Source organism: Cenococcum geophilum, assembly GCF_001692895.1.
Source record: "Cenococcum geophilum 1.58 unplaced genomic scaffold K441scaffold_9, whole genome shotgun sequence".
Lineage (NCBI taxonomy): Eukaryota > Fungi > Ascomycota > Dothideomycetes > Gloniales > Gloniaceae > Cenococcum > Cenococcum geophilum.
Window position 1 is genome coordinate 1656824 of NW_027137567.1, and position 7201 is coordinate 1664024.

Consider the following 7201-nt stretch of genomic DNA (forward strand, 5'->3'; position numbering starts at 1 on the left):
AATAGTCTTTCCTCCCTTAATTATAAAACTAATCTTTTTCACTGCCGGCTTGCCGCCACTAGGGTAGAAAAATAAGACGTTATTGAATTTAATGCGACCAACGGCAGCCTTAAGGTATATTACTCCTTTTTTTTTAACAATAGATAGCCTAGATCAAAGAAGTTTGGAAAAGCATTCTCCTTTACTAAGGCACTATATAAGTAGCTTATATAACTATATAAGAAATCCTATAAAGCTATATAGCTTTAGCTATAAAATAATTAGAATATATAAGCTGCCTAGAGTTACGGTACCCTCTCTAATACGAAGAATTACGAGCCATATTACGGTTAGTAGCCCGATTAATCTAGATATATCCTATAAAAAGTTAGTAAATAGCGCCATCTAAGTAATTTGTAGCATTAACTTAACGGCATCCATTACTATAGAGGAAAATTAGGCTAGCTTACGATCTTTATAATTAGCTGAAGCCACTAACATCTAATATTTAACTCCTTCAAATCTAATTCGGTTTTCCCTATATTAACTTATAGAATATTCCTAATACAGCCGGAAAAGCTTAGGATTCTTAGTAAGTTTGGTCTAGATATATATAACAACTATAGCTATTATAATAAGTCTAATATACCTATTAATGACGTGTGATATATAGGCCGTGATAGTAATAAAATCGACTGCTAAAGGCACCGTATTAAGGAATACCATTTCCGCTATAGAGATAAATCTCTCTCCCAAACCTAAGACCTCTAAAACTTCCCTAGAGCTTTTATCTTTATAGAAGTCTATTAAGAGTCCTATAATATATCTAAAGGTACCCTTTTTAATATTGCGCTTTATAGATGTTATAATATACCTTCTTGCTATCGGCATAAATTTTATTAGAGTAAGGAAAAGATTCTATATTATATAGAAGAAGAATTCTTAAGCGGGGGAGGAACCTATAAGATATTAGTTAGTTAATTCTATTAAAAACGATATAAATATATATACTAAATCTAATAGCATCTATTATTGCACCCTCCTATATTAATAGTAAAATCACTAGTAGCCTATAGGTTCCTTTCGCAATAACTATAAAGTAAATTAAAACCCATATTTCTAAATCCCTTGGCTGTAAATATGGTATAATGACCGAGAGGTCTCTTTTATAATCTTACTAGCTTTTTATATTACTAGTTTAGGGTTGCTCTCTAAGTAGCGGCTTAGCTTTAGTTGTAAGGTAATATATTCTATCTAGGATAGAGAGTCCGACTAATAGAAATATTCTTAGAGATAATATTATAAGGCGTATAACTTAATAGACGTTGCTTAGTCGGCTAATAGCGAGGAGGATAAAGCGGGCGACGTTTAGGGTATAGGCGGCTAGGCAAGAGCCAAAATAAGGATGCCTTTCCTTAGGTGACCGAATTATTTCGAAATGAAAAAAGACCCAAGTGCTACTCTATATAAGTATTAAAACTTCTAGGAAGGCCTAAACGTTAGGTTAGTATAGAACTATAGTCCTATAGGGTAGGTTTATATATATATATATATAGTAATTTGCTTAGATATAACCTAAAGAATACCTTCCGTAACCTAGGAGTACTATTAAATCTACTTATAAATAGCAGGATTTAAGCATTTATATAGCTAGTTATAACCCCTACTACTATCCATAATATAAAAGTGGGTGGCCCCCGTATAACTAATACTAACTATAATCTTAAAGCTTAAACGGTATAGGTAAGGAAAGAAATGGTTAGAAGTAAGAGATAAATATAGTTAAATATTATAAGTAGTTTTATGTTTTGTAGTTTTATAGGATAAGATATAGGTATATAGGTATCTTTAGCGCTCTATATAGCTTTCTAAGTATAAGTAGAGACAGCACTACTAGACCTTTATTCGCCCTAATATCCGATAAAATAACACGCAAAAAACTGGGACGGAAGTAGTTATCTGCACTAAAATAAAACCGCATATGCACGCTACCTAAGAGTTAGCTGCCTAGATACCGCCTAAGCGCCCTGACGCGCCTTTTGCATTCCAGCTCTCTCGTGAAATTACGCGATGCTAAACCTATATATTAGGGTACCCTGTATTTTAAGCGCTCGCATTATTTATATAATTAATACTATTCTGCTTTAGTAGGTACTTAACCTTAACTAGAGTACTAAATTATGTAAGTAGAGTACGTTAGTAAACCTACACAGCAATTTTAGTTAGTTAACGGTCCGATCTCTTCTACTTAGCAGTTAATAAGACTAGATCTTAAGCTTCTTTATCCCTCTAATATCTCCGCTCCCTCTCTGTTAGAGGTGGCTCCCCTTTTATAGATTTATAATTTAGAGCTTGCCTCTTCTAGGAATTGTATATTATATAACCCTATAATAAGTTAGCTAAAGGAAATTTAGTAAAAGGTAGTTCCTATTAGTGGTATAATCTTCTTATAAGTTGTATAAAAATAAGTTTTATACGCTGTATACTAGTATAAGTTGTCTATTAAAAAACAACCGCTATATATTGGTCGACTTTTTAGCGCAGTCCTCTTTAAGCTATAACACTAAGGGGTATAAGGTTAAGGGAGTGAATTATATAAAGATTGGTTTGTCTTATCCTTAGTTTCGGCCATAGTGGTCGCGAACTAATTAGGATTATTTAATATCTAGGTATTATAGAGCTGACGGCTGTTAGATTGCGCTCCTATAAGAGAAGGCTACCCTAACTATATGCTATATAGCTATTTTTCTTTTCTGGCTAGGGCAATGGCATATAACCGCAGATAATGAAAGCCTTATCTAAACTATGAAAATTATAGTTACGCGTTAGTATGGTCGCTTGCTTAGAAGTTAGTGTTATAGGAAATAAAAGTAAAGGGGAAAATTGGTATATGCTTAATTGAGCTAGCTAGTTAATTTTACTAAGCTCTTATATTTAATTCTAGGTCCTTTTTTTAATTAAGTAAAAATTACCAAGCAGCAGTCCTCTTATAATGACATCTTTTAGAAAATCTAAGGATTTATTAACTATTAGGTTAGGTTCTAGAATCGTTCTTAGTAATAAAGCTAAAACGGACCCGATTAGTCCTTAGCTGTATACCGCAGAGTTAGACAGCAGGCCGATTACTTATAGGTATTAAATAAGTAAATAAGGTTAGCGCTATCTGTCGCTTCCCTTAGAGTATCTGCCTTCTAGTTTAAAATAATACAAACTATAGGAGACGTAGTAGGACGCGGGATATGTAATATATACGCTGTGACTTTTATAAAAATACGGGGCCTAGATAATAGCCTAGGTGCTAAGACAATGCTATATAGCATAGTCTTGGCACCTAAGCCTTATATACTTCTTGCATTTAGTAACAACTAACTTCTTTAGCGAAAATGTTTAATTTAACACGCTCCTAACTTCTATTGTCTTATTCTCTATATATCTCACTTAATAAGGCAGCTGTTACGCAATTCTAGCTTAGTTGTTTCTTAGTAGGAGCTCTCCCTAACTCCAATACTTTTTTATATTTTTATGTTGGCTGCGGTATATATTACGCCTTTATTTAAATACAGATCGCTTCTTTTTAGCTTTACGAATACCTAGAGCAATTTTTCCCATTTCTGTCCGCCCGGTATAGGTTTTATTGCCTATTAAAGAGGTAACCACACTATAAGGATATAATTTGTAAGACTTTATAAGCGACCTATAATTCTTTAGTGCCTATATTGCCTTAGAACTTCTTATCTCCTCAGTATTAGTAAGTTTAAAAGATATAAAATCTGTTCTTTACGCTAATAAGATAAGTTAGAGGAGATACTAGTTAATTTAACGTCTTAGTTTAATACAAAGTTATGTTTTAAGCTAGTAGTTAATTAAATTAAAGATTATATCTTATAACCTATTTCTAGTAATTGGAGGTTTAATAAGCCTAAGGCTCTACTCTACTTAGCCTTAAATAATAACACTACTAACCCTAGACATTTAAATAACCCTAGAAATCTTAAAACCAAGATTAATAGTAGCCCTAAATCCGTATAAAATTTTATCTAAATATTTTAAATTAACCTCTTAAAGCTAGATCTAAGCCGATTTTTTAGTCGTTTTAGGCTTCTTAGCCTAGGGAACGGTTAAGACTCTACTGTACTTACGCTCGCACTCTATAAGCATGTTTTTAACTAGTTATCCAAATTATAGGAGCAATTTTGAGTAAGTTAGTACTTCTTAGTGTGCTACTTTCTTGTTTAGATAAAGTTAGATATAAGTTTAGGAATAAACAAAAAGAGCGTATTATAGAAGGTAAGTCACTTTATAGTGTTCTGGTTTGCTATATTCTACTAACTTTAATTAGATTAACACGGAAATAAATAACGCTAGCTTTATTAATTAAGGTGGCAATCTTAAAAGGATTTATAACTAAGCAAAGCTTATAAATTAAATTGTAGCTACTCTTTATTCCTCCTAGGCGTTTAATATTAATAATATCTACTAAGCTATTTTTAGTAAGTAAATTATGCCTTATTAAACAGCTTGGGCCTAATTAGAGCAGGGGATTTAACTTTTTATTATATTAGTGCGTACTATTGCATGCCTATTAAGGGCCGGAATAAGGTGCTTTTATAAATCCTTATACTTAAAAAGGACTAAAAGGGCTAGGAAGGGAGTAAGGAATAAGTGAGCTAAAGGGAAAATAAAGATAAGGAGAGGGAGTAGAGGGATAAGAGGGAAGAGAGCCAATATATTATAGGGAGCGTTACTGCTATTAACTTTATGGATATTCTTTGCCGCTCTCTCCCAGATTTTAAGTGAGACTTCTTAGCGTAATAAAATAAGATCTAATAACCCTAGAAATAAGATCATTTTTAAAGCTATTAGCTATTAGCCTATACAGTATAGCTATTAGAATGATTTTTAAGACCTAATAGAATCTGCTAATAATACGGATACTAGTGCATCCTAAAGTAAACGTTAAGAAAAGGCCTCGTTTAAAGCGTCAAAACGCTATAGATTAATTAATACTAAGGAAAATAATAATAAAGAAATACTGGTAGAGTTTTAAGGCCTATTTACCACAATAGCTCTAATTAACTAGTTAGGCTACTTCTAGGTTAAGTAAAGGAGTGGCACGACTTTAAATATAGTAATAATAGGTATGGCTCTTAAATAATAGCTTATGTCCGCCGCTTTAGTAATATAAATATATAGTAATAGATATAGATAAAATAGCACTATATACAAATCATACCGATATAAGTTTAATCCCTAAAGTAGGACTTAATCCTAGATTTAATAATATACTATTAGACTATTCTCTAGGTATAGACCCTAGATTTAATAATATATTAAGTTTGCTAGGCAATAATATACTACCGGAATTTACGCTAGGCGTTAATCTAGGATTTAATAATATACTATTATAATATGGGTCATTAGGCACGGATTGTAGATTTAATCTACTATTATCCTTTACTGGGGTAAGCGATCCTCCTATATACGCAAGTTAGCTAGATCCGTACGGTTAATAATTAAAGTAATATTCTTTTTAATATTCTTATTATATATAGCTAGGTATATTATATTAGTTAATTTGTATCCTCGCCACACTCTATATATTATTACTTTACTTCTTTTTAAATACTTTTAATAGCCTAAGTCCGCCGCCAGGAGGGGGATACTCTATTACTACGCTTCCATTAAAAACTAAGACCTTATTTAGCTCTAGAATAACATCTTTTAATTAAAGCTTTCGAATATTCTTATCGGATATCCTATAAGACCCCTCTATTACCCTAAAAAATCCTATATTAGGTTAAAGCTTCTCCTTTATTAGTCTATATATAATTACCTAGCCTAGCTATATTCTTTAATGCGGTAGCTATAACTTATTTCTTAGCAAAATAAAAGCGGCTAGTGTGCCTTAAGGTTCGCAGTTCTTAATATGGTTTCCTATCTACTAAAATATTAGAAAATCTCAACAGTGAGATAGCTAGTACTATACTTCCCAACTAAAACTAAATAGCTTCTTGCATTTTGCCCCCTAGCCCAGAGTCTTATATCCTAATGTTAAAGATTCCCCGCTAGACTTGCTTAAGCGACTAGAGATCTCTTTAAGGACTATAGCAATAGAGCCTTTATCTACGGGATTGTATATAATGAGTTTATATCCTAGATCTTAGGCTATTTAAATATCCTATAGTAAAGGCCTAGATTAGGATAGGACGACTATAATTATACCTACAGTTAGCTAGTAAAGGGCTGGACGTGCTCCTAAAAAATTAAAGGAAGTTGGGTTAGTTTTAGTATTATATGGAACTGCCAAATATAGAGATAATATTTTTGCTGCCCAATTATGGGGGGATAGCAGAAACCCCTTAATTCGCTTAGTTATATAGATTGCACGCGCCTTTAAACTCACTCTCTCGTTAACTCACTACATTAATTCTCTTAAGTCCGTTATTCTAGACGCATTAAAGCTATAAATTTTACTAGCATTGTAATTTTAATATAAAAAGGGCTAATTTTAATAAGAGTAATATACTATCCTTTTATATAACCTTAAGCTTATTATACCTACTAAAAAGTCTCCCCTAAGTCGTCCCCTAAGTCGTCCCCTAAGTTACCCCTCCTATCCAATTACTTACCCGGTCACTCGCTACTACTACTACCTCTCTCTATTATAGATAAGGCCCTTTAAAGAGGCGTATAAGTCTTTCTATATAAAGGAACACGTTAGGTGTTATAAATATAGCTTAGTAATAGAAATTAAAAGGAGCCTAATTATAACCTTACCGGGAAAGCACCTAATGCGATCGCGACGCCTTTGACCTTACTCTCTTTAGCTTTACAATCGCAAGTTAAGTTATTTAGATATTTCTATTTAATATTGGCGATTAATCTATATACGGCTAGTAGAAGGCTTAATTATATATATACTTTTAACCGGATGCGCTAAGGCGGTATATTTAAACGCTAAGCTAAGCTAAATATCTACAAAGGCTTATTAGGATGGGCAATATAATTAGCGGTATTTATAGTATATAATTAAAGCGTAAAATACTTTAAGCTCGCCTTCGCTAGTAGGGAGGGCGAGAAACCCGCAAGTGGATTAAGAGAACTATTAATAAAGGGGAACGCCCAGCTGTAAAGGGCGCTTAGTTATGTAATGCTCTACTATATAATAGTTTTACGTAAGGATCCTCTTATTTAAATATATCTGTTTAGACCACGCTGGTTT